Source organism: Dermacentor andersoni, chromosome 3, assembly GCF_023375885.2.
Source record: "Dermacentor andersoni chromosome 3, qqDerAnde1_hic_scaffold, whole genome shotgun sequence".
NCBI classification, from domain to species: Eukaryota; Metazoa; Arthropoda; class Arachnida; order Ixodida; family Ixodidae; genus Dermacentor; species Dermacentor andersoni.
The window spans coordinates 222,807,336-222,822,177 of record NC_092816.1 but is presented as its reverse complement, the minus strand read 5'-3'; the positions used below and the strand labels follow the sequence as shown (position 1 = coordinate 222,822,177).

General features: G+C 45.4%; 1 protein-coding gene and 1 non-coding gene across 4 annotated transcripts in view; both read right to left on the bottom strand.

Moving 5' to 3' along the window:
* Window positions 1-14,842, bottom strand: part of LOC126536818 (CUE domain-containing protein 1) — a 106,654-nt gene that overhangs the window by 39,288 nt on the left and 52,524 nt on the right. The window lies entirely within an intron of this gene.
* TRNAS-GGA (transfer RNA serine (anticodon GGA)) lies at window positions 13,652-13,726 on the bottom strand. The gene has a single exon. It is a non-coding gene; the product is annotated as a tRNA-Ser (tRNA).

The following is a 14,842-nucleotide window of genomic DNA, read 5'->3' as shown; positions in this document are numbered from 1 at the left end:
TGATGCAAGATGAGGCGATGTTGTATGTTGTCAGATCGCAAATGTTGAGCATGTTCGGTATCTTAAATAAATCTTCACTCTTAATATGCGTATTGTGGCATGCTATAATGCAAAGAGCTCTTTTTCTAAGTGTAAACACTGGTGACACATGAGATTTGTATGTGCAACCCCAGATTGCTATGCAGTAATTAATGTGAGAGTGAACAAATGTGTAGTAAAGGTTTAAATATGTAGGAAGGGAAATAGTTTCGACATTTCAACAGTCTTATGAACAGAGGCGAGAACTACATGAAGGCGAAATTTGAAATGGTTATCGATAATAACACCAAGACATTTTGTCTCACTAGATTGTTTTATAGGATGGTTATTGTAAATGACATCTGAATGAATAGTCGTTTTCTTTTTTTCAGAGTGAAATAAGATAAAGACTGTCTTCAGTAGGCTAAGGTGAAGGGCATTCAAGGTGCGCCAACGGTGCAAAATTTCTAATTCAGAGTTAAGCTTATCAACTAGGTTGCATTTCTCGCAATCAGCTGTTATAAGGTTAGTATTGTCTGCATAGGGTAGATGGGCAGCCCAAACAAGCTGCGAAGGCAAGTCATTTATATAGTATGCACCCCTGGGGGATGCTCACGTTATTTTAATAAGGGTGCGGTTGGACTGAAAATCTAGCTGAACAATCTGTTGCCGATCGTCTAAGTAACTGCGAATTAATGGCAAAGCTATTCCATAGTGAAGCAATTTATATTTTAATATAAATTTATTTAGAAAATAAGAAGCTTTTGTAAAGTTCATGAACAATCTCGACACTAAATAACCACTGTCTGCAGAATTTCTAATTAAGTCGGTAAATATACTGTAGAAGGATCGACGTTTGGGCAAGTTGGTACTGGTTGAACATCTTGAAAGGGCAGTGCAATATGACAGAGAGCGAAGGCAGGAACTGTTTGTGCTGTCCTGTGTGTTCCTTAAGAACAGCTTAGACTTCCGTCAACCAAAGGACCAGGCAGGATTCCGTAAAGGCTACTCAACAATAGACCATATTCACACTATCAACCAGGCGATAGAAAAATGTGCAGAATATAACCAACCTTTATATATAGCTTTCATTGATTACGAGAAAGCGTTTGATTCAGTCAAAACCTCAGCAGTCATGGAGGCATTGCGGAATCAGGGTGTAGACGAGCCGTATGTAAAAATACTGAAAGATATCTATAGCAGCTCCACAGCCACCGTAGTCCTCCATAAAGAAAGCAACAAAATCCAATTAAAGAAGGGCATCAAAGAGGGAGATACGATCTCTCCAATGCTCTTAATAGCGCGTTTACAGGATGTATTCAGAGACCTGGATTGGGAAGAATTGGGGATAAGAGTCAATGGAGAATACCTTAGTAACTTGTGATTCGCTGATATTGCCTTGCTTAGTAACTCAGGAGACCAACTGCAATGCATGCTCACTGACCTGGAGAGGCAACGCAGAAGGGTGGGTCTGAAAATTAATCTGCAGAAAACTAAAGTAATGCTTAACAGTCTCGGAAAAGAACAACAGTTTACGATAGGTAGCGAAGCACTGGAAGTGATAAGGGAATACATCTACTTAGGGCAGCTGGTGATCGTGGATCCGGATCATGAGACTGAAATAATGAGAAGGATGGGCTGTGGTGCGTTTGGCAGGCATTCTCAGATCATGAAAAGCAGGTTGCCATTATCCCTCATGAGAAAAGTGTATAACAGCTGTGTCTTACCAGCACTCACGTACGGGGCAGAAACCTGGAGGCTTATGAAAAGGGTTCTACTGAAATTGAGGACGAACCAACTAGCTATGGAAAGAAGAATGATGAGTGTAACGTTAAGGAGGGATAAAAAGAGAGCAGATTGGGTGAGGGAACAAACGCGAGTTAATGACATCTTAGTTGAAACCAAGAAAAACAAATGGGCATGGGCAGGACATGTGATGAGGAGGGAAAATAATCGATGGTCATTAAGGGTTACGGGCTGGATTCCAAGGGAAGGGAATCGTAGCAGGGGACGGCAGAAAGTGAGGTAGGCGGATGAGATTAAGAAGTTTGCAGGGACAACATGGCCACAATTAGTACATGACCAGGGTAGTTGGAGAAGTATGGGAGAGGCCTTTGCCCTGCAGTGGGCGTAACCGGGCTGATGATAATGATGATGTGTTCCTGCCTTCTGTCTTCGTCATATTGCGCTGGCCCTTCAAGAAGTCCGTAAATGTTGGGTCTGCAGTTTGTGTGGAAAGGCCTTTTCTAAAGCTAAATTGATGACGAGAAAGAATGTTGTGCTTGTCCAAATAGTTATTAAAGCACCTCGCAAATATTTTTCAGGTATTTTGATGAAGGATGGTTGTGCTGAAATTGGACAATATTTTTCTATCCTACTTTCTAACACCTCGGCAATTTTCATTCATGCTGGAAACACACCCATGACAAATACAGCAGTAATAACCTGCATGAAAACTTGACATGATGTCTGTTACAAATTTAATGACATGTGGCGAAACACTGTCAAATCCAGATGCCGTGTTTCACAAAATTGAAATAAACTGAAGCCACCTCAAGCTCGTCTGTAGGGTAAAGGTAAAAAGAAGCATTTGTACGGGGAATGTAAACTGCATCAAAATCTTCATGCATTGAGTTAATGTGCGATGAAAAATAGGCACTAGAAGCAAAGATACTTTTGGGTGTGGCATAATGCAGTGTCTTTGTCAATTATATTTTTCTGGGGGATGTTGCTTTACGTCTCGCCCCAGAAACTGGTTGAGAAGGCGCCAGGTTTTTAAAAAATCTTTCCTGTTCTGGTGAATTCAGTCAAAACCTCAGCAGTCATAGAGGCATTACGGAATCAGGGTGTACACAAGCCGTATGTAAAAATACTGAGATATCTATAGCGGCTCCACAGCCACCGTAGTCCTCCATAAAGAAAGAAACAAAATCCCAATAAAGAAAGGCGCCAGGCAGGAAGATACGATCTCTCCAATGCTATTCACAGCGTGTTTGCAGGAGGTATTCAGAGACCTGGATTGGGAAGAATTGGGGATAAGAGCTAATGGAGAATATCTTAGTAACTTGCGATTCGCTGATGACATTGCCTTGCTTAGTAACTCAGGGGACCAACTGCAAAGCATGCTCCCTTACCTGAACAGGCAAAGCAGAAGGTAGGGTCTAAAAATTAATCTGCAGAAAACTAAAGTAATGTTTAACAGCCTTGTAAGAGAACAGCAGTTTACGATAGGTAGCGAGGCACTGGTAGTGGTAAGGGAATACATCTACTTAGGGCAGGTAGTGACGGTGGATCCGGATCATGAGACTGAAACAATCAGAAGAATAAGAATGGGATGGGGCGCGTTTGGCAGGCATTCTCAGATCATGAACAGGAGGTTACCATTATCCCTCAAGAGAAAAGTGTATGACAGCTGTGTCTTACCAGTACTCGCGTATCGGGCAGAAACGCGGAGGCTTACGAAAAGGGTTCTACTTAAATTGAGGACGACGCAACGAGCTACGGAAAGAAGAATGGTTGGTGTAACGTTAACGGATAAGAAAAGAGCAGATTGGGTGAGGGAACAAACGCGAGTTAATGATATCGAAGTTGAAATCAAGAAAAAGAAATGGCCATGGGCAGGACATGTAATGAGGAAGGAAGATAATCAATGGTCATTAAGGGTTATGGACTGGATTCCAAGGGAAGGGAATCGTAGCAGGGGACGGCAGAAAGTGAGGTAGGCGGATGAGATTAAGAAGTTTGCAGGGACAACATGGCCACAATTAGTACATGACCAGGGTAGTTGGAGAAGTATGGGAGAGGCCTTTGCCCTGCAGTGGGCGTAACCGGGCTGATGGTGATGATGATGACGATGATGATGATGATGTTCTGGTGAATGCAATTGCTAAAATAAGTTTTCTTTGCCGCATTATGTATTCTATCAAGAGTTTGCAAATACCAAGACTATCTTTCCTTGAAGGAAGTTTTATAAGGTTGCCTTTTCAATTTTCTGCACATGTTATTATTTTGTTTTATTTGAACACAAGAGTGTGCCTGTTACACAAGGATCACGTGGGATATAATGTCTGTTGTGCACATAATGAGTGGTGGAGGCAATGGCCATTATGTCAGTAAACATGTCTACAAACATGTTGTAACTTTCTGTTAGAACAGCTCGATGAGTAAACACATGACCAATCAATTGTGCATAAATTATTTACAAATACAACAACGTTAAATAATGTCCGGGTTAAAACACGTCTTGCTTGAGTTCAGGCAGTCTGACATTACAAGAAGCACTAGTGATCAGTAATACTACATAATATCTAGGACTTGTGCATATTTGCAAGCAGGAGTGTTAAATAGGTGACCTATAAGTGCACCACTGTGTTCTGTTGCACGCATTGGTTTGTCTACAAGCAGTGAGTAGCAATAACTAGCAATAACATCACCCATTACTATCACAGAAGCATTAGAACTCACAACGAATTAAAAATAGAGTCAAGGTCTTCATAAAAGCTGTGATAAGATGCAGACAACGACCTATACTATATATAATGTCCACAATAAGCTTCTGTGACATTGATTCACAATGAGGTGTTTTAAATTCAACATTGCATCGTTGCCTGTACACAATGCTGTCGTTTATGTACAGGGCACCACCACCATGGACGATGCCAGATTGATATCAGGCTGTACGACATTTCGCTTCTAGCTTGTAACCAGGTTTACAGTAAAGTTTGACTTCATTTTTCGGAAACTATGTCTCTGATATGCCAATAAAGGAGAACTTGCCAAGTAGGCTAATAAAACTATGGATTTGGTCCTTGTTTCTCTGTAAACTGCACACACTGAAGTGTGCGCCCAGCAGCACATTTTCAGAAATGGTCATCTGATTAAAACTTCCCACGGAGACCTACGCCATGATGCTATCTGTGATACGCTATACAGTTGATACGACTGACATCAGCCTCACAAGTAACACACACATCAGGGCTATCAGTTGCTTTCCATGCCTTGATTTGACTTTGATCTGTACAAGCAAACATACAATTTTTTACCATTTTTAGTTTCAGTGCTTCAGCCAACAATTTCTTGTTTTCCAGTGTGAGGTGCCCATTAACGTAGATTGCCTGTTTTCTGCCGGAAGAAAAGGCTAGCACGTCCATGGTAAGGCACGCTTCTTTTGCTTGTTGATAAAATTAATTTCAGCCTTTCCTTAAAACAAAATGAATGGTTATGTTTTCTTTCAGTGGTACTGTATGCAAGGCACACACGATGGCAAACATCGATGTCTTTAGAACCAATGGGATAACTAATTTACTCTCCTAACTCCTGGACCAGTGATACACAGCTCCTATTTCAAGTCCCAGGTATTCCCTTCATTTCGAGGTTGTTGCCCCTACTTGAATATTGCTTTCGGGACATCGCACAACTTGACAGATCTTTGTGTTCTTGTTACTTTTGTGCAAGGCTGCGTTTTCTTTCATTATTTCATCACATTTGCTGAGAGGATATTCAAAGTTTGAATTCATAAGCTTCATGCTTTTTTCCTTGCCTGGGTTGGCAATTTTGTTTATTTTATCCATACTGTCGGCACATGACAAGACAGGAGTTGCAGTTACATTGCTGTCGTGTACAAACTAAACATAGCACATGCTTAAACGATTCAATAAAAAGCAATCAGGACAGGATGATGATGAATGTGGTGTTTTGTGGCACAAGGGCCAAATGTGGCCAAAGGGTGCCAGGCCAGTGCGAATGAGTTCACAGTGGAGCTATGAATAACGAATGCATGAATGTGTGTTTTTTATTGGTGCAATTGCCAGGTATGGCCAAAGAGTGCCATGCCAATTTCAATGACTTCGCAGTGTAGTGATGGACTCTATGAAGTGACGTGGCTGTAAAGGGGCCTAAAAAATAGTCGCTGTAAAGTGTGTAAAATCTATGTGTAATAAGATTATGGCGATGACTAATGACGTGTACTATGTGGTATACAAGACTGCTATCGCAGCCGCATCCTCTGAAGAGAGGAAGAGCTACGAGTATATGGGACTAATAACATGTAGGACAGTATCATTGAAGAAATCGAGGTCTGCTTTGGCGTTAAAAAGCGGTTCTTTGCCAAGAAACATGGCCATGTGAAGTGAGGTACAATAGCGGTATGCCAGAGGAAAATGTTTCCTTCTATCAACTTCGGCTTCCCGACACTCCAGTAGGATGTGGAGCACGGTCAGCCTCTCACCCCATCTACCACAGGTTGGAGGTTCATTTCCAGAAAGTAGAAAATTATGGGTCCCAAATGAGTGTCCTACTCTGAGTTGACAGAATAGGACATCTGCTTGCTGTGGTTTTGTTACAGAAGGCCAGAAACCTAACTGTGGCTTTATCACATGCAGCTTATTATTTGTTTCCGCGTCCCACAAGCGTTGACAGTGGTTCCGCAGTGTCCTTCGTAAAAGAGCCTTTATATCAGTAGCAGGGACCACAGCGGTAAGAGTAGCTTGCAATGTAATTGATCTGGCCATTTGGTCTGCTAGAACATTTCCCTCAATGCCTCTATGGCCAGGTATATAATGATACGTGCTGGTTAGATATGTATGCTCTACACAGAACAGAGCTATAAGAAAAGAGCTATAATACATAAAAATCGGCGAATAGAACGCCTGAGAAACCAGCACAAATCTTCTACGGCTCAGTGCACGGAATTAAAATATTGTTACGTAGGAAGACGCCGACGAAAAGCTATATACAAGTATATTTACAAGGCAATACGCCGCACTTGGCCAAGAGGCAACAGCCTGCACTAGCCTCTAATCGTCCTCGTCGTCTTCACCCTGCTCGCCTCTTTGTCATCGCAAATACTGTTCCGTAGCACTACCCCCGGCGGCAAAAGCGTTGTCCCGGAGCGACTAAACGCCGGACTCGGAAGCAGTGTACTAGCAGGTCTTGAGCCTACTGACATGCACAACACCACTAGATGCCAGAGTAGAGGACGAGGTTGAACGAACAGGAGCAATTTCGTACGTCACAGGCGTCACCTGGTGGAGCATGCGGTAGGGCGCTGTATATCGTGAAAGGAGCTTCTCTGAAAAGTCCGACGTGACGAGAGGGCGACCACAGGAGCACGAGCGCACCAGGCGAAAACTGTACGTCACGGTGGCGGGCGTTGTACTGATGCTGCTGAGTGGTTTGCGAGGCCGTCAGTCGAGTACGTGCAAGCTGGCGTGCATGGTCTGTGAGGGCGATGGCGTCGCGCGCATACTCGCTTGTTGAGATCGCAGCAGGAGGAAGTGCCATGTCTAGGGGCAAGGTCGGTTCACGACCGTACAATAGATAAAATGGAGAAAATCCGGCGGTGTCGTGCCGGGAATAATTGTACGCAAATGTGACGTAAGGAAGGGCAATGTCCCAGTCGTGGTGGTCCTTGGAAACGTACTTGGACAGCATATCGGTAAGAGTACGGTTTAACTGCTCTGTCAGGCCATTGGTTCGAGGATGGTATGAGGTAGTCAGCTCGTGTTGAATGGAGCAGGAACACACAATGTCGGCGATAACTTTCGAGAGGAAGTTACGACCACGGTCAGTAAGCAGCTGTCGTGGGGTGCCATGAAGAAAGATAATGTCACGCAAGAGAAAGTCCGTGACGTCAGTGGTGCAACAGGTAGGAAGAGCCCGCGTGATAGCATATCGGGTGGCGTAGTCAGTTGCGATGGCTACCCATTTGTTCCCAGAGGATGACGTGGGAAAGGGACCCAGGAGGTCTAATCCAACACGAAAGAATGGTTCCACAGGGACAGTGATCAGCTGGAGATGACCGGCAGGTAGCACCTGAGGTGTTTTCCGACGGTGGCAGGGATCAGAGGCAGCAACATAGCATCGGACAGAGCGAGCGAGACCAGGCCAATAGAAGTGGCGGCGGATGCGGTTGTACGTGCGGGTTACCCCAAGATGTAGTGGGTGCGTCATGCATCTCAAAGAGCACAGTCTGTCGTAGATGTTTTGGCACGACAAGAAAATCAGATCGGTCAGGGAGGAAGTTCCTTCGATACAGAATGCCGCCCTGGCGGACATATTGGCGAATGGATGCGTCAGTAGGTGTAGAGCGCAGACGCTCGATGAGTACTCGCAGCGATAGGTCTCGGTACTGCTCATCGGCGATGTTAGCGAAGGCATACACAGAGAAAATGCCGTTGGCGGTACTACTGTCGGCGGCGTCAGGCTCGTCTACCGGGTAGCGAGACAGGCAGTCAGCGTCCTTGTGTAGTCGGCCAGATTTGTAGGTGACAGAGTACGAATATTCTTGTAGGTGTAAGGCCCCACGACCAAGTCTTCCTGTAGGATGTTTCAGTGAGCATAACCAGCAAAGCGCATGATGGTCTGTGACAACGGAAAAGGGTCGGCCATATAAGTATGGGCAGAACTTCACAACCGCCCAAACTAGGGCCAGACACTCACACTCAGTGAAGGAATAGTTGCGCTCCGCAGGCAAGAGGAGCCTGCTGGCGTAAGCGATAACACGGTCGTGGCCGCACTGGTGTTGTGCCAGTACTGCGCCAATTTCGTGACCACTGGCATCAGTACGGACTTCGGTAGGCGCAGAAGGATCGAAATGGGCCAGAACCGGAGGCGTTGTGAGGAGGTCGATTGGAAGCGAGAATTCAGAGGCCTCGTTATCGCCCCACTGGAAAGGGGCGTTTTTTTCAAAAGCTTGGTTAGTGGTCGTGCTATGTCCGCGAAATTTTTCACGAAATGGCGGAAGTACGAGCAAAGGCTGATGAAGCTGCGCACATCCTTGACACACTTTGGAACAGGGAAGTGCGTAACAGCATGGATCTTGCCTGGGCCCGGTTGCACTCCATTCGCGTCAATGAGATGTCCAAGGATGGTAATCTGGCGATGGCCGAATTGGCACTTCGATGCGTTGAGTTGCAGACCGGCTCGCCGAAAAACGTCCAGGACTGCTGAGAGGCACTCGAGGTGCATAGCGAACGTTGGGGAAAATACTATAACGTCGTCCAAGTAGCATAGGCATGTGGGCCATTTGAAACCTTGAAGAAGGGAGTCCATCATGCATTCAAAAGTGGCAGGAGTGTTACATTGACCGAACGGCATCACTTTGAATTGATAAAGACCGTCGGGTGTTACAAAGGCAGTCTTCTTGCGGTCGAGATCGTCCACGGCAATCTGCCAGTAGCCGGAGCGAAGGTCAATGTGAGCACCGTGGAGGCAGTCAAGGGCATCATCAATCCGAGGTAGGGTATACACGTCCTTTTTGGTAACCCTGTTAAGGTGCCGATAATCCACGCAAAAGCGCCATGATCCATCCTTCTTTTTTACCAGTACAACAGGTGATGCCCATAGACTACATGACGGTTCAATAATGTTCTTAGCAAGCATTTTGCGAACTTCAGTGTGAATAACTTGACACTCAGCCGGTGATACTCGATACGGGCGGCGATGAATAGGAGGGGCATCGCCGGTATTAATGCGATGTTTAACAGCTGTAGTTTGGGCCAAAGGACGATTGTTAAAGTAAAAAATATCGTGGTAGGAAAACAAAGCGGTAGAGCTGACGAGCGTGCTGGGACGGCATGTCGGGCACAATCATTTTCTGTAAGTCGGTGATGGTACAAGTTGCCGACTGCGATGGTAGAGGAGGATTGGCTGAATTGTCGTCTACTGCAATAGATGCTACTGAGTGATCCTCGAATGAGCAAAGCTGGGCCAGAGACATCCCGCGTGGCAGCACTTGTGTCATCAAGCCAAAATTGACCACTGGCAGGCAGACGCAATTCGCCGTAATAGATAAAACTGTATGAGGTATTGTGATCCCGTGTGTAAGGAGGACGTCTTGCATAGGAACCGCGATGTATTGACCATCGGGGACTGGTGGGGATGACACGAAGTCAACGTAAGTCAGTGCCGAAGGTGGCAAGCGAACGAAGTCGACGGAACTGAGGAGACTGGGGTGTGGTTCAGCTGGATCCAGAACAGGCGGAACAATCGATGAGAACAGAATGTGCGGAGAGGAAGTCTAAGCCGAGGATGATGTCGTGGGGACAGTGGGCGATGACTGTGAAGAGCACGATAGCGGAGCGATTGGCGAAGGAGACGCGGGCGGCACACATACCAATTACAGGGGCTGTTTTGTTTCCTCAGCCGGTTACGAAGGTCAGCACTCATTACCGACAAATGCGCCCCAGTGTCTATGAGAGCAGATACAGAAACACCATCAACTTGCACGTCAAGAAGGTTCAGAAGAGTGGACAATGTCAGTAGAGGATTTGGTGGCGTAGGGAGTAATGCAGCATCACCTCGAGGCGCTGCATCGTCTAGTTTTCCAGCTGGGAGCGGCGTCCGAAGGGAGTCGGCGAGTAGGAGCGATGGGGCTAGGGGGAGCAAGATTGTCGTCATTGGGGCGAAGGCGAACGAGAATAGGGGCAGTTCGGCGTAGGAGAATCTGTGGCGGCATTATCGAAGCGGGCAGCATAGGGACGAGAAGGGCCACCTGGGGGGCGAGAGCAGGCAGTATAAGTAGACCGGTTCGGGGAACTCCAGCGACTGCGACAGAGCCGAGAAATGTGCCCGATTCGATGGCAGTGAAAAAAAATGGGCTTGTCGTTTGCAGTGCGCCATTCAGACGGGTTGCAGGAACGTGGCGGGTAAGAAGGTGCGAGATGGGACGGAATCGAAGAAGCCGGGTGGGTATCAGGGCGATTGGCCGAGCAGACAGTGTGAAGACCCATGTTTGCGAACTCCTGGCAGACAACTGCCTGGATCAGGGAAACGGTGACTGCAGGTGCATTGGAGGGGCTGGAGTCAAAGGCAGCCAGATAGGCGGCCTCGATCTCACGCCGGACGATTCTGGTAACATCGGCAGTGTTGGGACGAGGAGCGTTGGCACAGGAAGATGTTGCTGGGGTGTCGGGCACACGGGCAAACTGCTGGTCGATACATCGGCTTTTAGCGAGTTCCAGGCGGCGGCACTCTTTTATAACTGCATCCACCTTCATCATCATCATCATCATCATCATCATCATCATCATCATCATCAGCCTGATTTTGCCCACTGCAGGGCAAAGGCCTCTCCCATACTTCTCCAACTACCCCGGTCATGTACTAACTGTGGCCATGTTGTCCCTGCAAACTTCTTAATCTCATCCACCCACCTAACTTTCTGCCGCCCTGTACTACGCTTTCCTTCCCTTGGAATCCATTCCGTAACTCTTAATGACCATCGGTTATCTTCCCTCCTCATTACGTGTCCTGCCCATGGCCATTTCTTTTTCTTGATTTCAACTAAGATGTCATTAACGCGCGTTTGTTCCCTCACCCAATCTGCTCTTTTCTTATCCCTTAACGTTACACCTATCATTCTTCTTTCCATAGCTCGTTGCCTCGTCCTCAATTTAAGTAGGACCCTTTTCGTAAGCCTCCAGGTTTCTGCCCCGTACGTGAGTACTGGTAAGAGACAGCTGTTATACACTTTTCTCTTTAGGGATAATGGCAACCTGCTGTTCATGATCTGCAAATGCCGGCCAAACGCACCCCAGCCCATTCTTATTCTTCTGATTGTTTCAGTCTCATGATCCGGATCCGCAGTCACTACCTGTCCTAAGTAGATGTATTCCCTTACCACTTCCAGTGCCTCACTACCTATTGTAAACTTCTGTTCCCTTCCGAGACTGTTAAACATTACTTTTGTTTTCTGCAGATTAATTTTTAGACCCACCCTTCGGCTTTGCCTCTCCAGGTCGGCGAGCATGCATTGCAGTTGGTCCCCTGAGTTACTAAGCAAGGCAATATCATCAGCAAATCGCAAGTTACTAAAGTATTCACCATAACTCTTATCCCCAATTCTTCCCCTTCGCCTTCCACCTTCACCACGTTGTTAAAAACGAGCAAGTTGAAGGCGTCATCGGCAATGCCTTTGAGGATGTGGGAGACTTTGTCGGACTCAGTCACGTGTGCGTCAACTTTGCGGCACAGAGCCAAGACGTCCTGAATGTATGTGGCGTAGGGCTCTGTTGACATCTCCACACGGCCGGAAAGCGCTTTCTGCGTGGCAAGTTGGTGACCGTAGAGGTTGCCGAACAAGTCTCGGAGCTTTTGCTTAAGCGAATCCTAACTGGTGAGCTCATCTTCGTGCATCCGAAACCATACTCGAGGTGTACCACCGAGGTAAAAGACTACGTTGGCGAGCATGATAGTAGGGTCCCACCGGTTATTGCTAGCTGACGTGTTTGTACAGGCTGATCCAATCCTCGACGTCTTCCCCATCTTTGCCTGAGAATACGCCAGGATCACAGGGAGCGGGGTGAGTGATGTAGGTCGTCTAAGTGGCAGCAGGTATCGGAGCCGGCGGAGTCAAGTTGTCGTCGCCGGGAGTCATGAAGGAAGGCTCGATGTGCCGTCAACTGCGAAGCTCCGTGAGGAGGTACAGGGAACGTCCACCTTCACCAGATATGTTACGTAGCAAGACGCCGACGAAAAGCTATATACAAGTATATTTACAAGGCAATACGCCGCACTTGGCCAAGAGGCAACAGCCCACGCTAGCCTCTAATCGTCGTCGTGGTCTTCACCCTGCTTGCCTCTTCGTCATCGCAAATACTGTTCCATAGCAATATAATTGTGCGCTTTGTTAGAAGAAGCAAGTGAAATGCTCTGCTGTCGAAAAGTAGGAAGCAAAGGCTCAACAGCTCTCTGTGTGGTATGGAAGAACGATGACCAATTTTTGTAAATGAGCACTTGAAACCTAAAAATGAAAACTTGCTTGCGGCTGCAATTCACAAAATGAATGAAGCACACTGGAAATTTGTATGGACGTTCGGAGGCAGGGTGCTTGCACGGTAAAATGAGGAATCCCCTGTTATCCACATCACTGATATGCCAGATTTGGAGCAAATCCACAGCGAGTAGGAATAGTCTTGCTTTCTTTTTTTCGTTCTTTTTTTTTATTATATGTACTATTTATATTACATATGGCTGAACTGATCGACAACTGCAGATATTATACTGTCAATGAATTTGACAGTGAGTTATCCACAAAAGAAAATGGGTTTACAATAATATACATAAATTGCAGAAGCATAAAAGGAAAAGCAGATAATATTGCAGTTTCGCTCTCGTCCATATCTTCTGATATTGACAGTTTAATCTTTACGGAAAATTGGATAACAGATAAAGCACACGCACCACACTTTCAGGCAACCGTTCAGAATACCTCTGTCATGATGGAAAAAAAGGTCGTGGAATAGCCATTTATTTCAGGGTTACTTTATCACATGAGATCCTTGAACACATATCAGTTATGACCGCAGACACTGAGTGTCTAAGTATGCGCATTAGCAAGTTGTTAATTATTGCGCTTTATCGTCCACCCCAGGGGCATAAAAATAATTTCTAAGAATTTCTGGACACATTACTTGAGACACATTACTTCTTCTAATAGTCCTTGTGTCATTATGGGCGACACCAACATAGATTTCATTTCAGATGACCGAAAAAGTTAGAACTTGTTTTTTCCACTTATGGTTTACCTACCTGAATAAAGGGAAAATCAGACATCCACCCATTCGTAGCAATTGCTCCAAAGGAAACCCATACGGGTTCCTCGAAAGAAAAGTCTCATAGCTGAAGAAAAATTCGTCCTGGTCCGGGACTCGAACCCGGGACCACCGCCTTTCCGGGGCAGCCGCTCTACCATCTGAGCTAACCAGGCAGCTAGCAGATGGCAGGGCGAAGTCGAATTTGTCAACAACACGAAGCAAAGGCAAGAGTTTGATGTAGTAGGTTTAACAAACTACATCACAAAACCAACCAGGATTACTATGCACAGTGCAACAGTACTAGATATTTGTGCTTTGAATATAAACCCATGCGAATAAAAAACTGGGATTCTTTCCTATGACTTAAGCGATCACCTCCCTGTATTTTTTACTTCATTTGCTCCAGAAAAAAACAGCCAACCAACTAAACAGCTGACAACTGAGCGACTAATAAATGATGAAACGACGGAAAAGTTTTTTCGTATAGTTAAAGAAATTTATTGGCACGACGTCTATTGCAAAGAAAATGTAAACGATGCGTATGATACATTCATAAAGTTGCTTCGCGCTTCTTATGCTGCTGCGTTTCCAGTAAAAATATCCTCTAGAAATAAAAGAAAGCAAAGGAAGCCATGGGTTACCTCAGATTTATATTATCGTATCATAGTAAAGAATAAGTTGTATTATGACTTTGTGGCACGTGGGCACATGATAAATTCGAACTATACAAAAAATACCGAAATGCCCTAACATCCGATCTGAAAAAAGCAAAGCATGAATATTAAGAGAAAATGTTTGAAAGAATTTACAACGACCAAAGAACGATATGGGTTATGGTGAACTCGCTTCAAGGAAAGAAGTTACTAATGTCTGTGAGGAGCTTACCATAAATGAAGAAACACTGCGTGAGGAAAGATTTGCTGATGCTATGAATACTCACTTTATTAACGCCGGTTCTTATATATCTTCTTGTTAAACAGAATGCGATGATTGCGCTCTCAATGCAAATACAATCTTTCAATCTATCTACATACAACCTACGGACCTGGTAGAAGTATCAAATGTAATAAAACAATTAAAGAATAATGTAGCGCCAGGGATCGATGAAGTATTCCCAGCTGAAATAAAATTGGTTGCGCCATTAATTTGTGGGGTACTCAGTCACATTGTTAATCTTTTGCTGGAAAAAGGCATTTTTCCAAGCCAGTTAGAGACGGCGAAAGTTACTGCAATCTATAAAAGGTGTGGTGTAAACAACTTATCGAACTATTGTCCCATAGCTGTACTTC